Source organism: Tachyglossus aculeatus, chromosome 12, assembly GCF_015852505.1.
Source record: "Tachyglossus aculeatus isolate mTacAcu1 chromosome 12, mTacAcu1.pri, whole genome shotgun sequence".
NCBI classification, from domain to species: Eukaryota; Metazoa; Chordata; class Mammalia; order Monotremata; family Tachyglossidae; genus Tachyglossus; species Tachyglossus aculeatus.
The window spans coordinates 16,280,595-16,298,459 of record NC_052077.1 but is presented as its reverse complement, the minus strand read 5'-3'; the positions used below and the strand labels follow the sequence as shown (position 1 = coordinate 16,298,459).

The 17,865-nt window shown below is 45.0% G+C and overlaps 1 protein-coding gene and 1 non-coding gene across 3 annotated transcripts in view; one reads left to right on the top strand and one right to left on the bottom strand.

Moving 5' to 3' along the window:
- Positions 1-17,865, top strand: part of INPP4B (inositol polyphosphate-4-phosphatase type II B) — a 514,133-nt gene that overhangs the window by 293,799 nt on the left and 202,469 nt on the right. The gene's annotated exons all lie outside the window — the stretch shown is intronic.
- On the bottom strand, positions 10,925-11,062 carry LOC119935896. The gene has a single exon (XR_005453495.1). It is a non-coding gene; the product is annotated as a small nucleolar RNA SNORA7 (small nucleolar RNA).

Here is a 17,865-nt window from a genome sequence, read left to right as displayed (position 1 = left end):
GTAATCAGGTTGGACTCAGTCCCTGCTCCACATGGGGCTCGGAAGGGGAGGGATTTAATCCCCCTTTTTGCAGATGAGGTAACTGAGGCACAGAGAAGTTGTTACTCGCCCAAGGTCACATAGCAGACAAATGGCAGAATGGGGATTAGAACCCAGGTGCTCTGACTCCTGCACTTATGCTCTTTCCACTTGGCTATGCTTCCCTAATAGTCGGTATACACATACCGCAAAGGAAATACCCTATCCTGTTATTACAAATATTTATGTTCCAAACAGGATCTTCCTCCCTCCCAACTCATCCTCTCCTCTGTTGACTCGGTTGTGGGAACCAGGAGAAAAAAGTTGGTCATGATGTGGCACATCTTTTTAACCTCAGTTAAACTCTGCAAGTAGTAGCTCAATAAATGGTATTTATCAATCAAATGGTATTTATTGAGCACTAGCGTGGCAAAGCACTTTACTAAGTGCTTGGAAGAATACAACAGAGTTGGTAGACACTTTCCCTGCCCACAAAGGGTTTACAGTCTAGCGACAAGATCTCAAATTTAAGAACAATTAAGAGACAAAACCAGACATGTGCCTTTGCATTTTGAAGTTTCTCCCAGTCTACTTATAATGATGAAGCCAGAATTTCTTAAGGCATGAGTTAAGCCCTGATTTTAAACTGAATTTGTTTTCATTCCTTTCTTCTGCTATGGTACAGGCAAATAAATCATTTCTCTTGGAGTCTGAAAAAATGAAAGCCACTTCCCCAAAAGGCAAATTTGCTGCCCAGGAGTAGCTGGCATACCAAGATAATACAACTCAGCATTAATTTATCATCTCAGTTAGAAAATAAAGTCACAGAATTTTCACAGATTTTGTTTCAGTAATCCTGAAGGTTGTTCCTTTTCCTCCTTTGTGGATTACACTGATTCCTGGGTAAACTATCACTGTTTCTATGGGATTTCAAGTGAACCTGGGATCCTTTTGGGAGTCCTTCTGGGTTGTTGTTGATCCACAGCAGGATTTCCAGTGGTTGCTTTGGAGGGGCAGTTAGTTAACTATTTGGCTCTTCATTTTTTTTTTATAGAAAACTGAGTGGTTGTCAGTAGGACTGTTGGGGTGCAAGGCCTGAAATAAAGTTTTGCCCTTAAATCTTTCCTTCCTTTCCTCACTAATCCCTCCAATTGATGCCTGGGGTTCACTAAAGACAGTCAGCCACCTCCTCTTGCCCTACGGTAACTTGTTCCTCCCAAAGAGAGGGACATCCAGTGGCTGCGGGGTAGGGAGAGGGACAGTCTGACAGGTCTGGAGGAGCAGGCTTGGGACAATCTCCCCAGAACTACCTTTCGGAAGGCCAGTTTACCACTAAAACATCGTGGGAAGGTGAGGGGGAAATTCTCAAGGGCTTTCTTTGGCGCAGCAGAGCCAAGTACAGTTTTTAGCTCAGGCTTTTCTCTGCTTCTCCCTGTTTGCTTCTCCTTTTTCCCTGCCCTTGTCTGTATCCCTATTTTGCCTCCAATTACACCCAGTTCTCGTATACTGCAGGGTAACATTCTCCACTAGCCCTGCATTAAGGAATTAAGAGAATCCAGGCCCTGAAGTTAGCACTATCTCAGGGAAGGCTGACAGAGGGAGGCAGACAAATCCTGTGAGCCCACTGTTGGGTAGGGACTGTCTCTATATGTTGCCAACTTGTACTTCCCAAGCGCTTAGTACAGTGCTCTGCACACAGTAAGCGCTCAATAAATATGATTGATTGATTGATTCTAGGCTTAGGGTTTACTTCCACCCACCGCAGCTGCTGCTCCCTCCCCTCCTAGCAATGCCTCCTTGCCGTGCTGGCAGGTAAAAGGCATTTTTTACTTTCACTCTGTCTGGGGACCACTGTAGCCAATTACAGGTTCACTTAGCTATAGGCATATATACATGTAGGAATTACTAGTTTCAGTTACTTGTTCATGTTTCAGTTATGCTGTGGTAGCTGTTGACAGTGAAAGGTAAAACGGTGTATTAAAGCTGCCCGATTTAACTGCAGTATCAACCTCCTTGCTGACCTCTCTGCCTCCAGCCCCTCCCCAGTCCGGGCTAATAATAATAATAATAATAATAATGGCATTTATTAAGCACTTACTATGTGCAAAGCACCTTTCTAAGCGCTGGGGAGGTTACAAGGTGATCAGGTTGTCCCATGGGGGGCTCGCAGTCTTAATCCCCATTTTAAAGATGAGGTAACTGAGGCCCAGAGAAGTGAAGTGACTTGGCCAAAGTCAAACAGTTGTCAATTGGCCAACTTGTACTTGCCAAGCGCTTAGTACAGTGCTCTGCACACAGTAAGCGCTCAATAAATACGATTGAATGAATGAATGAATTGGTGGAGCCGGGATTTGAACCCATGACCTCTGACTCCAAAGTCCGTGCTCTTTCCACTGAGCCACGCTGCTTCTCAAGGCTACCTTTCACTCTGACACTCTGGTGATCTTAGGAAAATATCTTCTCTGCACACTTCTCTGTACTACTCAGAAATAGTTGCCCACTCATCTTCACACCGAGAGAAATGCCTTACCAAGAGAAACACTTTAAGGTTCTCCGTCGACTCTCGTTACCTACAGTAGCTTCTTTGAAGTAGTAAAAAGAACGAAAAGACTGTAAACTCTTCTCTAGACTGTAAGTTGATTGTGGGCAGGGAATGGCACTGTTTATTGTATTTTCCCAAGTGCTTAGTCCAGTGCTCTGCACACAGTAAGTGCTCAATGGAAATGATTGAATGATTGAATGACTGAAAAGATGTAAATCAAAAAAAGTTAAGTCTTCTCTACTGCAGTGTATCGGCTCAGTTACTTTATTGACAAGTCTAATTTGGTTTGCATAAGTTACTGTTTATTTCTATTTATAGGTAGCTGTCCATTTGAGAAAATGTTGTTACTGATGCTATGCGTGCATGTGAATGTAGCCACAAAGATCGGCATACCCTGACACCTTGTTTGGATATTAAAACTGACCTTTGTTACGTTAATGGGTTTGTTCAGCCCTGGGACTGTTTCTAGTCTGCCTCTTGCTATCTTCATGAAGAGCTTCATGAAGTCCTCACTTGAGTGTAACCCATCTCCTGATTGCTGCCTGAGAAGTTGGTGTACCTGGTGTGTGGTTCTTCCAACAGTCCACTGCTAAATCACTGTGTTTAAGATATACTTCCCTATATTTTATGTTTGCTCTGCCCACCTGGCTTGCACGTTCCCCCTTTCAAGTCACCGGACAACAGCTACTTAGTTATCTTGCTGCCATACATTTTTTTCACAAGTGCACCCCAGCAGAGCCGTATTGCTGTGAACACTGCTTCTGTGCTTGAGAGCTGATCGCATTCCAGGACCTCATTTTTGGTCATCTCGTCCTCTCATTTGATGTTAAGTGTGGTTCATAGGTGGTGACCGTGAAAATGCTGTAGAAACTAGATGTGTCTTTTGCAGTAGGTACAGATCTCACAGTTGTATAGGGGGTCGAATACCCTAAAAACCATCTAAATCTTCAAGCTTGATGCCCGGTTGTCATCGCACTCTGCGTTGCAGTCAGCCAAAAACTATGCTGGCCTTTTTATTTTGCTTCCTCTGACTTTATGTATGTATTGTTGGAAAGTGCAGTTTTTAGGAAGCAGAATGTAATACCTGATTTGAGTTCTGTGATATCGATGGTTGTGGACAGGTTTCCCAGGTATGAGCTGATTCACAACTTCCATTTTCTTCAGATGTACTTTCAGACCCATAGCACTGTAGTAGCGTAAGGGTCTTGATGAATTTCTCGGAACGTTCAACTTTACATAACAGTTTGAGAGGCCTTTATCATTGGGCCTGTCATTTTATCTCGTTTTGTCCATACTACATCCCTTTTGGATATGAGATGAAGTTATTACCCCTATTTTGCAGGTGAGGAAACTGAGGCATATAAAGGTTAAGTAACTTGCCCAAGATCACAGGGGTTCAGGGAGCCAGGGACTAAGAACCAACTTATTTGACTACTCTTCCCTCACTACCTCCCAGTAATAATAATAGATAAATAATGGTTTGTAGTTAAGTTTGAAGTCCCAATTGTAGGAGGTTTATCATGGATTTGCTGTGAAATTCATGCCATTTCAAGGGACCGCTCCCTTTTTTGAGATTAAAGAGGGGTGTGAATAGATCCAACTAAGGACTGGAGCATTCCTGGAATGTGCGGGGTAAGTGAAATCCCATCTTGAATTCACTTTGATTATTTTAGTGATGTGCTTGGGCCTTTGTGCACTGAATTCATTGCAACTGGGGAGTAAACCACAAGGGAAAGGAGAGTGGCAGAGCTTCCTGTACCACAAAGAGGCCTGGGGATTAGGCAAGTCTCAAATTGAGAGAAACTCATGGGTTCTGTCTTTAGTAAAGGTGGCCCTTGGCTCTTGGAATCAAATAGAGCGGTATGTTTCCCATCCCTTGCTGTTGGGTTCCTTGGTCTCTCTAGCCCAGCCTAATCCTTTGTTCAAGCCTCCCTTCAATTCCCCCTCCCGCTTTTTTTTTTTAATGGTTTTGGTTAAGCACTTACTATCTGCCATGCACTGTATTAAGCAGTACAGTGGATATAAGCTGATCATGTCACAGTCCATGTCCCACACGGGGCTCACAGTCTTAATCTTCATTTTATAGATGAGGTAACTGAGGCCCAGAGAAGTGAACTGACTTGCCCAAGGTCACACAACAGTGGTGGAGTCAGAATTAGAAACCAGATCCTTCTGACTCCCAGGATCATATTCCCTCCAATACTTGAATATATAAAGCATATGTTATTGGGTGCAGAGCACTGTTCTAACTGCTAGGAAAGAGTGTGCAATTATCCAAACATTTATTATCCAAACTACTTAGATCATCATCATCATCATCATCATCATCAATCGTATTTATTGAGCGCTTACTATGTGCAGAGCACTGTACTAAGCGCTTGGGAAGTACAAATTGGCAACATATAGAGACAGTCCCTACCCAACAGTGAGCTCACAGTCTAAAAGGGGGAGACAGAGAACAAAACCAAACGTACTAACAAAATAAAATAAATAGAATAGATATGTACAAATAAAATAAATAAATAAATAAATTAGATGTCTCAAGCAGTGTGGCCTAGTGAAGAGAGCATGAATCTGGGAGTCAGAAGGACCTGGGTTCTAATCCTGACTCCATCCCGTGTCTGCTCTGTGACCTTGGACAAGTCACTTAACTTCTGTATTGCCTCAGTCACTTCATCTGCAAAATGGGGATTAAGACTGTGAGCCCTATGTGGGACATGAACAGTGTCCAACCTGATCCATCCCAGTGCTTAGTATTCATCATTCATTTTCATTGAATCGTATTTATTGAGCTCTTACTGTGTGCAGAACACTGTACTAAGCACTTGGGAAGTACAAGTGGCAACATAGAGAGACGGTCCCTACCCAACAGCAGGCTCAGAGTCTAGAAGGGGGAGACAGACAACAAAACAAAACATATTAACAAAATAAAATTAATAGAATAAATACGTACAAGTAAAATAGAATAATAAATGTGTACAAACATCTATATATATATACAGGTGCTGTGGGGAGGTGAAGGAGGTAAGGCAGGGGGATGGGGAGGGGGAGGAGAGGGAGAGGAAGGGGGGGGGCTCAGTCTGGGAAGGCCTCCTGGAGAAGGTGAGCTCTCAGTAGGGTTTTGAAGGGAGGAAGAGAGCTAGCTTGGTGGATGTGTGGAGGGAGGGCATTCCAGGCCAGGGGGAGGACGTGGGCCAGGGGTCGATGGCGGGACAGGTGAGAACGAGGCCCAGTGAGGAGGTTAGCGGCAGAGGAGCGGAGGGTGAGGGCTGGGCTGGAGAAGGAGAGAAGGGAGGTGAGATAGGAGGGGGCAAGGTGATGGACAGCCTTGAAGCCAAGGGTGAGGAGTTTTTGCCTGATAATGATAGAACCATATGATAGTACCATAGCTGGCACATAGTAAGTGCTGAACAAATACGATTAAAAAAGTTTAGTTGAATTTTCAAAAGAAAATTGAGTGTGTGCCTTTACGATAACCAAATATGGTTATCTGATTTTGAGGGGGTATTGGAATTGTCTGAACTAGTTTTCTCCTCTATTTTGATTATAAACTCTTGGAGGACAAGGTATTATCACTGTGTGTTGACTGTTCGGAAAACCCCATGAGTTGGGGAAGCAAAGCACAACTTTGTGCTCTTCTTCTGGGCCACAGAGGTGCGAGTATGTGGAAAATCCCTTAAGTTGGGGAAGTGGAAAGCATCTTTGTGATCTCTTTCTTGGCCACAGAGGTGTGTGAGGAAAGCAACTGCACTTGTAATTAGTCATGGCTAGGCACTTTTTGCCAAAACTAACTGATGAAGTGGTTATTATTGTATTGTTCCTTTGTAGCAACTTGAGACTGTGGAGACAGACAGGGAGGATAGAGTTTATAAAGTCCCTTCATTGTATCCTCATACATTTCCCCTTCATTTCCTTGAATTTAAGGAAAACCTCTATGCGTTGCCATCCTGAGAACTCACCTGGGAATGCATAAAATTGATCATGTGTCAATCAATGGTATTTATTGAGCACTTACTATGTTCAGAGCACTGTACTAAGTGCTTGAGAGAGTACAGGATAACAGAGTTGATAGACCCACCCTCAGGCTCAGAAGTATCTGCCTTAAGGACATAAACAATGCTATTGCTGCGTCAGAGCAATGGTACCTCTAGGCCAGAGTTTTATCTCTGACAGTGGAAGTGGGTTGCTTGGAGAAGTTATGTGATTGCCTCCTTGACACCCATCCTAACATTTAGAAATGTACGGTCAGTTTTTAAACTCCTTTTTTGGTGAACAGCACTGTACTAAGTGCCCTGTTCATAAGGAGGCTATAATTTAATAGGGGAGACATGTGGAAAAAGTACTAATAAATAATGAGAGTAGGAGAAAGAGTAAGGGCAAAATAGGTAGTAAATATGTGAGGATGAAATATCAAAATCAACCACTCAATCATATTTTTTGAGAGCTCATTTTGTACAGAGCACTTGGGAGAGTACAGTACAACACAGTTGGTAGACATGTTCCCTGCCCACAAAGAACTTAAAGTCTATAGGGTGAGCTTATAATAATAATAATAATGGTATTTGTTTAAGCATTTACTATGTGCCAAGCACTGTTCTAAGCGCTGGGGTAGATACAAGGTGATCAGGTTGTCCCTTATGGGGCTCAAAGTCTTAATCCCCATTTTATTTATTCATTCATTCAGTTGTATTTATTGAGCACTTACTGTGCGCAGAACACTGTACTAAGTGCTTGGAAAGTACAATTTGGCAACAAATAAAGACAATCCCTACCCAACAGTGAGCTCCTAGCCCAGAAGGGGGGAGACAGACCACAAAACAAAACAAGTAGACAGGCATCAATAGTATCGGTATAAATAAATAGAATTATAGATATATGCCCATTATTAATTAAATAAATAGAATAATAGGTATGTACGTATATACACAAGTGCTGTGGAGTGGGGAGGGGGACAGAGCAGAGGGAGAGAGTAGGAGTGATGGGGAGGGGAGGAGGAGCAGAGGAAAAGGGGGGCTCAGTCTGGGAAGGACTCAGATGAGGTAACTGAGGCACAAAGAAGTTAAGTTGTCCAAAGTCACACAGCAGACAAGAGGCAGAGCCGGGATTAGACGGGATTAGAATTTTAGACTGTGAGCCCACTGTTGGGTAGGGACTGTCTCTATATGTTGCCAACTTGTACTGCCCAAGTGCTTAGTACAGTGCTCTGCACACAGTAAGCGCTCAATAAATACGATTGATTGATTGATTGATTGATTAGAACCTATGTTCTCTGACTCCCAAGCCCATACTCTTTCCACTAAGGTACGCTGCTTCTCTTCTCTTCCCCTGAGTTCCCACCTCCCAGTGGAGGTTTAAGTACCCCCTCTTAGGACACTGAGGACTTCTCCTATCACTTTCTCCTAAGCGTTTCAGGTGGGTGAGCTCCTGGGGCAATCACAAGCCATCACTTCTCAGGGGTCCTTGGAAAGTTATCCAAACAAACACTTTTTTCCAGTTAGAAATCAGCAGTGATTTGTCAGTCTTCCTGCAAGACTGATTAGTTGCTGTTTTGAAGGGACTTTAATGTCTGTGGGAGATAAATAATAACAGAATGAAGGCTTTAATCAGATTGTCCCCTGGCTGAGAAATAAAAGTGTTTTCGTTATTGCTCACCAAGACCTCTTTTCAATTAGCTAATAGTCATTTACTCATTTCTTCAGGCACTACATTCTTCTCAGTTTTGTGGGTAACAAATGAGACCTGATCTTATATAACTGTTTTGATCTTGTAGCCCTGTCCCCGCAGGTTAAAATGAGAGCCAAACACAGCATCCTAGGGGCAAACAGAGAAGCTTACAATTGTCCTCAAGCTTTTTTATTTAATTAGTAAAGAAGAAAATCGAGTGGGAAGAGCACTTGAAGTGGCTTCTGACATGCTCTGTGACATTGGTCATCTTACTTAACCTCCCTGGGTCTAAACTTTCTTGTAAAGAGAAAATAAAACCTGGGGTGTTGGGGAGAATGAACTGGGTTTTTGGGTTACTAAAGCGGGGACCAAGGGCTGGTCAACTGACAGAGAAGCAGCGTGGCTCAGTGGAAAGAACCTGGGCTTCGGAGTCAGAGGACATGGGTTCGAATTCCGGCTCTGCCAATTGTCAGCAGTGTGACTTTGGGCAAGTCATTTAACTTCTCGGTGCCTCAGTTACCTCATCTGTCAAGTGGGGATCTGTGAGCCCCACGTGGGACAACCTGATCACCTTGTAACCTCTCCAGCACTTAGAACAGTGCTCTGCACATAGTAAACGCTTAATAAATGCCATTGTATATATAGGGCCATCTCAAGGGTTCACATTCCTCTGGGGCTAGCCTTCTGGACCCAGACTGAATGAGACTCAAGGCTTCAGTGAACCCCACTGTCAATCTTTGGGTAGGTTAATCAACCTATGGTGTTTATTGAGTGGGCACTGTGTGTAGAGCACTGTACTAAGTGCTTGGGAAAATACAATAGAGTTAGTAGGATCCTTGCCCACAAGGAGCTCACAATCTAGAGATGGGGACAGACATTGAAGTAAATTACAGAAAGGGGAAATTGCAGAGTATAAGGATATAATAATAATAATAATAATAATAATAATAATAATAATAATGGCATTTATTAAGCACTTACTATATGCAAAGCACTGTTCTAAGCGCTGGAGAGGTTACAAGGTGATCAGGTTGTCCCATGGCAGGCTCACAGTCTTAATCCCCATTTTACAGATGAGGTCACTGAGGCCCAGAGAAGTGAAGTGACGAAGTGACTTGCCCAAAGTCACACAGCTGTCAATTGGCGGAGCTGGGACTTGAACCCATGACCTCTGACTCCAAAGCCCGTGCTCCTTCCACTGAGCAACACTGCTTCTCTATGCCCATCAGTGCTGTCGGGGGTAAAACCTCTATTGCGCACCCACTGGGTACAATGATACTGTTCACAGTAAAGTACAGTACAATAGCCAAGAACTATTTTGATCAGGCACTTTGACCAGCCATGGGCATTCAGCCATGTCTAATCCCTCTGGATTCCCCCGACAGGTGGCAGAGAGACCCCCCAGGCATCTCTACATATTTTAATCCACTCCCTTTCAAATAGAAGGGGCTTGTTTATGTCTCAAAGGTAAATTCTCACCAGGCCAACTGCTCTGTTTTCAATCCACTCTGAGCCCTGGTGAGATCACAGACTCCCCTTCCCATCACCCACCTCCCTCTCTGAGGTGGCAGTGGTGGTGGAAGCAATGGCAGCCACTCTGTCTCTCTGGGGCAGCTGCTGCCGGGGTGGGGGTCCAGAATGCTGCTTCCTTTTGGCCTGCCCAAGCTGAGTTCTGTTGTGACTGGAGTCCTCATCCCCCTCAGCACCCATGAAGGCAGTGGCAGCAGCTTGATGATGACTCAGTAGTACCAGGGCTGCTGCTTGCCCCCTTGTCCCCATCTCCCCTTGATCAGAGGCTCCTTTGGCCTGGGCAGAGGTTGGGGCAGAATGAATGTGGGGAATCATTCATTCATTCATTCAATCATATTTATTGAGTGCTTATTGGGTGCAGAGCACTGTACTAAGTGCTTGGGAAGTACAAGTTGGCAACGTATAGAGTCTGTCCCTACCCAACAGCGGGCTCACAGTCTAGAAAAATGGGGGCAGAAAAGGGGGAAGGGATGGGTGAGGGCAGAGGGGAAGTTGGGGGCAGAGAAATAGGGGCAAAAAAGGGGGAAGGGATGGGTGTGGGCAGAGGGGGAGAGGGCAGTGAAATAGGGTCAGGGAAGAGGAAGGGGGAAATTGGGGCAGAGAAATAGAGGCAGAAAAGGGAGGAAGGAGAGGATGAGGGCAGGAAGAGGAGGGGAAGTTGTGGGGCAGAAAAGGGGGAAGGGATGGGTGGGGGCAGAGAAATAGGGACAGAAAAGGGAGGATGAGGGCAGAGGGAAGGGGGACGTTGGGGCCAGAGAAATAGGGGCAGAAAGGGGCGAAGGGATGGGTGATGGGGCAGAAGGGTGGGCATCCCATGCCCTCCCCAGTGTGGTGCCCGCGGCTTCACCTGATGCCCCTGTGCCCGGCAGCCGGCTCTCACCTGGGCTAAGCGCAGGCCAGGGTGGCATGGCTCCACGGCTGCTGCTGCTGTCGTCCAGCATCTTGTGTTTTCTTAAGGTGTCGAGTCGTCTCCTACCAATAACAATGCTATGGACACATCTCTCCCGGAACTCCCCACCTCCATCTACAATCATTCTGGCAGTGTATCCATAGAATTTTCTTGGTAAAAACAGGGAAGTGGTTTGCCATTACCTCCTTCTGCGCAGTAAGTTTGAGTCTCCACTCTTGACTGTCTCCCAAGACACTGCTGCCCAGCTCAGGTGAGTTTTGACTTGTAGCAGATTGCTTTCCACTCGCTAGCCACTGCCCAAGCTAGGAATGGAATGGATATGCCTCTGCTTAACTCTCCCGCCCATAATCGAGACTGGCAGAGCACTGGAAGCTCTCCAGATGGGACCCCGAAAGGGGGAACCAGTATCAGCAACCATGAAAGGAAGGTGAAGGACTATCTGTCAGGGATCTTCCTCCTTCCCACCTGCCTTCCTCCCTCTCTGCCTCTTCTTCCACCCCACCCCCTCTTCCTGATCAGATCGTGGTCATTCAGAAAAGCCCTGGAGTTGCACATCATATTTTTAAAGATGCCCTTAAGTCAGTGAATGTATTAGCTGCTGTGAAGATTGTTTAGACCAAATAAAGACATTGTGCCCCCAACTATCTCCCAAACAGCCTAAATTGAGCCACATGAATTTTTTTTTCCAAGTAAAGAGAAAGTAAAGGAAGGTTAAACTAAAATTCAAAGGACCACCTGCCACTATTTAACCTTCTGACTGTACCTCGATCTTGTCTGTCTCACCACTGACCCCTCACCCACATCTTAGCTCTGGCATGAAACACCCTCCCTCCTCTTATCAGACAGATAATTGCTCTCCCCCACTTCAAAGCCTTATTGAAGGCCTATCTCCTTCAAGAAGCCTTCCCTGACTAAGCCCTCCCTTCCTCTTCTCCCACTCCCTTCTGCACCGCTCTTACTTGCTCCTTCATTCATCTTCCCTCCCATCCCCACAGCACCTAGGTTTATATCTGTAATATATTTATTCATATTAATGTCTGTCTCCCCCTCTAGACTGGGAGCTCATTTTGGGCAGAAATGTGTCATTTATTGGTATATTGTACTCTCCCCAGTGCTTAGTACAGTGCTTTGTACACAGTAAGTACCCAATAAATGATAGAATGAATGAATGTCTTCCCTCCCAAACCTTGTCCTCTCCCTGACTTTCCCATCTCTGTTGACGGCACTACCATCCTTCCTGTCTCACAAGCCCGCAACCTTGGTGTCATCCTCGACTCCGCTCTCTCATTCACCCCTCACATCCAAGCCGTCACCAAAACCTGCCGGTCTCAGCTCCGCAACATTGCCAAGATCCGCCCTTTCCTCTCCATCCAAACCGCTACCCTGCTAATTCAAGCTCTCATCCTATCCCGTCTGGACTACTGCACTAGCCTTCTCTCTGATCTCCCATCCTCGTGTCTCTCTCCACTTCAATCCATACTTCATGCTGCTGCCCGGATTATCTTTGTCCAGAAACGCTCTGGACATATTACTCCCCTCCTCAAAAACCTCCAATGGCTACCGATCAATCTGCGCATCAAGCAGAAACTCCTCACCCTGGGCTTCAAGGCTCTCCATCACCTCGCCCCCCTCCTACCTCACCTCCCTTCTCTCCTTCTACTGCCCAGCCCGCACCCTCCGCTCCTCCACCACTAATCTCCTCACTGTACCTCACTCTCGCCTGTCCCGCCACCGACCCCTGGCCCACGTCATCCCCCGGGCCTGGAATGCCCTCCCTCTGCCCATCCGCCAAGCTAGCTCTCTTCCTCCCTTCAAGGCCCTGCTGAGAGCTCACCTCCTCCAGGAGGCCTTCCCAGACTGAACCCCTTCTTTCCTCTCCCCCTCGTCCCCCTCTCCATCCTCCCGTCTTACCTCCTTCCCTTCCCCACAGCACCTGTATATATGTATATATGGTTGTACATATTTATTACTCTATTTATCTATTTATTTATTTATTTTACTTGTACATTTCTATCCTACTTATTTTATTTTGTTGGTATGTTTGGTTCTGTTCTCTGTCTCCCCCTTTTAGACTGTGAGCCCACTGTTGGGTAGGGACTGTCTCTATGTGATGCCAATTTGTACTTCCCAAGCGCTTAGTACAGTGCTCTGCACATAGTAAGCGCTCAATAAATACGATTGATTGATTGATTGATTGATTGAATGAATGAATTATCCACAGGCCCTCGTATGGCTTGGTCCGGGAGCAGCAGAGTTAAGTCGATACTTTAGGTTTGGTGGCTACCGAGGAGGGAGAGAACAATTAGATATTTATCCCCTTCCTCCTACCCCATTAGTTGGGCAAGATGTGAACTGGTCTTACCAAATTTCCTTTGCTCCCCATGTTAGCACTAGAGTGGGCTCTGACTTGGCCCTGGAAGCTGGACAAGGGCTGCATCAGCAGAGATAAGTGGGGAGGTGTGGCATGCAGTTCCTTCCTTTCCCTCCCTCTGGGCAGATCTAAGCTAAGTTTTTAGGAGAGTGCAGTAAAGGTCAGCATGGCTTTCTTTCAACAGAATCCCCAGGCCTGCGACACTAGACATGTGAATAGCAACCTCGAAGCTAATGAAATTACAATTTCTCCTTGGCCTTCATCCAGGCGATCAGGTGCAAATGGGTTTAACCCTGTAGACATAGGAAGCTTTCCCAAGTGGGGGCCAAAAGGAAGTATTAGAATTAATAGCTGACTGAATCATGCAGGGATTGAAGCTACCTCATTGAGATAGAGAAACCAGAGGCCTCTAAGGAATACCGTGGAGGTTTAGTGTAGGAAATAACTCCCAGGAGTGTGGAACAGAAGTCTGGGAATTGATGGCAGCACATATCCTGAGCAATTGTCAGGGGCAGGCTGTCTGGATTCTGTTTTGTCTTTGAAGGTTGCATATAGATCCCTTGTAAAAAAAAAAAAATGAAATGGGGAAAAATGTGTTTCACAGCTGTGATTAAATGACTTCTGTCTTTATATAACTTCTCCAGCTGTTCCAGGAATTCCTGGAACCCCGTGGGACAGTTGCTCTTTCTGCCCCTGTGTGTTAAGTAGCAGAGGCATTAATTAGCATGATAGCCTGCATGCCTCAGTTATAAACCAGGGTGAAAGGGGGGCAGAAAAAAATCCAGATGGACCTCAGAAGATATTTTTCTTTTTTTTCCCCTTTTGGCCATGGGAATAGTTGCCTTTTGAAAGAATTCACCAGTTGCAGGCTTTACAGTTCAGTTAACCATCACATACCTTAATGTAAAAACAAGCAAAGAGCTGTAATGCTCACCATAATGACATCACCACCTCTGGTTTAATATGTCAATTTAGAAGCCTTGGTCTGCATTCCGACAGAGATTATCATCTCATAAGAGGACTTTATCAGTCATGGAAGTTGGTGAGAGGGAAGCCTGTCTGCCACTCCCCCACCCCCAACCCCCAAATAGAGCTTGCCTAAAGAGAGTACCTCTTTTCCTTTCCACTTTCTCCACTGTAGTTAAAATTCTGAGATTCTTTTTTATAGAAATCTATTAAGAACAAAGATCCTAGGTTACTTTTCTTCATTCTGAAGGAGAAGTGGTGTAGGGCTAGAGGAGCAAATTATATTGGTGGGATTTTAATAAGCCATGTTGTTGGATAATGTTGTTCCTTTGTTTCCTCCTTTCCTGCTGGCAAACTTATCTCTCTTTCCTTTTTCCTTGGGCAAGTTCTACCCACTCCTTTCTCACGGTAAATCTGAGAAAATGCCATTTGGTTTCAAGTCCTCAGTAGGAGGGCCCAGAAATTCTGGTTCAGTCCCACCCGATCCCTGGGTTGAATCAACATCCTTCACCGTTCTGTCCCTTATTTTACCCCTCTGCATTTCAATTTACTTTCCTGTAAAATATCCAACTCTCTGTTTGGTGGTGAGGCTTTTATTGTTTATAAAATGATTTTTGGTCCCCTGACAATAGATAACTACAAGATGGCATTATTGTATTAGTCCAGTTTGTTTTGGGGGGAAAAAAAACGATCGCTGGAACAAGGTTTGTACCCGTAAGCTACCATACAAAAACAGTGGCATGCAGGAAGGCAAAATTTCAACACTTTAAGAAACTGATTAAACCATCACTGTTATCTCCACCTGAGAAATATTTCTAATGTATCTAATAAGGTCATGGGATCCTCTAAGTAATAGCTCAGATTATTATCCAACTCACATGAGTTGGTTGTGAAAACTGGGGACTAGACTAAATGACCTTTTATGGTTCCTTCCTCAAGCATTTGACTGATTTAATGGAGAACAGAATTGTAAACACTGGAATAGAACATCTAAGAAATCTAAAAATGGAATGCTCCTACAATAGAAAAATTCAAAGTGTCAATCCTTTGAAAGATGACCCTTAACCCTGACTGTGTCATGGGGCAGATAGTTGGGGTCAGATTGTTTGTTCATAACGTGACTTTCCCATGACCGGCGTTTCCATTGATTTGAAAGGGAATTCCACTGGGACCAATGGGAAACTGGCTGCAGAGACTGTGCAGGCCACCACTCAGTCACCGATTTAAAATCAGCTCAGTTTATAGTCCTTGGAAGTCTTTGCCCTCAGGAGGCTATTCTTTACCACACTGCCTATTTAGTCGGCAGCCCTGAAACCCTGAGGCTGCATTGGCTGCGCCATCTGAAAATCCTCACTGGAATTTCCTCCTTGTCTGCCAGCTCAGAGGTGGACCCTACACGGAATGGGCCTGGAGGAGGCCCTGCTCCCTGGTCACTCCTGCCATCATCAATCGTATTTATTGAGCGCTTACTATGTGCAGAGCACTGTACTAAGCGCTTGGGAAGTACAAATTGGCAACATATAGAGACAGTTCCTACCCAACAGTGGGCTCACAGTCTAAAAGGGGGAGACAGAGAACAAAACCAAACACACTAACAAAATAAAATAAATAGAATAGATATGTACAAGTAAAATAAATAAATAAATAAATAAGTAGATTAATAAATATGTACAAACATATATACATATATACAGGTGCTGTGGGGAAGGGAAGGAGGTAAGATGGGGGGGATGGAGAGGGGGACGAGGGGGAGAGGAAGGAAGGGGCTCAGTCTGGGAAGGCCTCCAGGAGGAGGTGAGCTCTCAGCAGGGCTTTGAAGGGAGGAAGAGAGCTAGCTTGGCGGATGGGCAGAGGGAGGGCATTCCAGGCCAGGGGGATGACATGGGCCGGGGGTCGATGGTGGGACAGGCGAGAGGCCAATCACATGAAAAGCAGCATGGCTTAGTGGCTAAAGCATGGGCCCGGGAGTCTCAAGGACCTGGCTCCACCCCATGTCCACCGTGTGACCTTGGGTAAATCACTTAACGTCTCTGGTCCTCAGTTACCTCGTCTGTAAAATGGAAGTTAAGAGTGTGAGCCCCATGTGGTACTGTGTCCAACTTCATTACCTTGTATCTCCCCCAACACTTAGAGCAGTGCTTGGCTCATAGTAAGTGCTTAACAAATGCCACAATTAGTATTACTGTTATCATCATAGTGGAAAACCACTGGCAGGACTGGATATGGCCTGTTGCTCACAGCCTGCCACTCACAGCCTAATCTAGCTCCATTTCTGGGCCTCATAAACAGAGAATACCCATGGCCAGGACTGTCTGATTTGGCTCCTGTCACCAACACTGTGAGAATTAGAAAAAGTACAGTGTTTTAAGGGGAAGGTTGGTGTAGAAACCCTGTGTGTCCCTTCTTGTGAGTGAAGGTTGCTTAGCACTATGCTTTTATTAATCCTTTGGAAAATTTTCCTCAGTGAAGCTACAGAACCTCCAATTCTGTCTTTTCTTTAGGCTCCTGCACAGCAAGATTACAGAGTTATCAAGCAGCATGGCTCAGTGGAAAGAGCCCAGGCTTTGGAGTCAGAGGTCATGGGTTCAAATCCCAGCTCCACCAATTGTCAGCTCTGTGACTTTGGGAAAGTCACTTAACTTCTCTGTGCCTCAGTGACCTCATCTGTAAAATGGGGATTAAGACTGTGAGCCCCCCGTGGGACAACCTGATCACCTTGTAACCTCCCCAGTGCTTAGAACAGTGCTTTGCACATAGTAAGCGCTTAAAAAATGCTATCATTATTATTATTATTATCAAGTCACTTAGATCTGAAAGCGTACATTAGAAGGCATGGAACTCCTCCAGCTCCAAATTGTTTAAAAATTTCCAATTCCAGCTTCCCTTGGGCAAGTGAAACTTAGCTGTACATGAAATATTTAAATAGTCTGGTGGAATTTGAGGGAAGAAGGTTATTTTTGTGTTGGGTGTTGAAGTGGATTGAATTGTTTAATGGAGTACTTGGTGTGTATTGAGGAAACTCTAGCCTCCGGGAAAACTGTGTGAGACAAACACCCACCTCATAGGCTGTTTAGAGTCTATTGTGCGGGAGTTGGGAAGAAAACACTGAACATTTAAAGACACTTGGGGCCTGTGTTCCAGGACTTTAGTTAAGGATGCAGTTAGGGGCAATGAAGTGTACACACACCCACACACACACACCCACACATACGTCAATTTTAGAAGTACAGTTGCTGGGCCTTATGTAACTTGTGTAACTGCAAGTAAAATATTTGGTTTGAAATAAATAGATCTTTTATTTCCTTTTATGTTCTTTTACTTAATAATGATAATAATGGCATTTGTTAAGTGCTTATTAGGTGCAAAGCACTGTTCTAAGTGCTGGGGGGGGATACAAGGTGATCAGGTTGTCCCACGTGGGGCTCACAGTCTTCATCCCCATTTTAGTTTGCCATTTCTTTGCCTCTGAAATAAATATTGCTTCCCCATATGATTCAATTGTGAAGAAACAGTGATTTCAAAAAATGTCCTCCAGATACATTCATACATACATTTTCTGGCTACATTCCAGAAAAGCAGGATTCATCCATAAAGCAGACTTATTTCAGTGGCTTCAGAAGCAGCATGGTCTAATGGAATGAGCAAAAGCCGAGGAGACAGAGAACCTGGGTTCTAATCCCAGAACTGCCATTTGCCTGCCGTGTGACCTTGGGCAAGTCACTAAGCTTCCCTGTGCAATAGCTTTCTCATCAGCAAAATGGAGATTCAATACCTGTTCTTCCTCCTACTTAGTCTGTGAGTCCCATGTTGGACAGGTACTGCGTCTGACCTGATTATCTTGTATCTACCCCAGTACTTAGTACA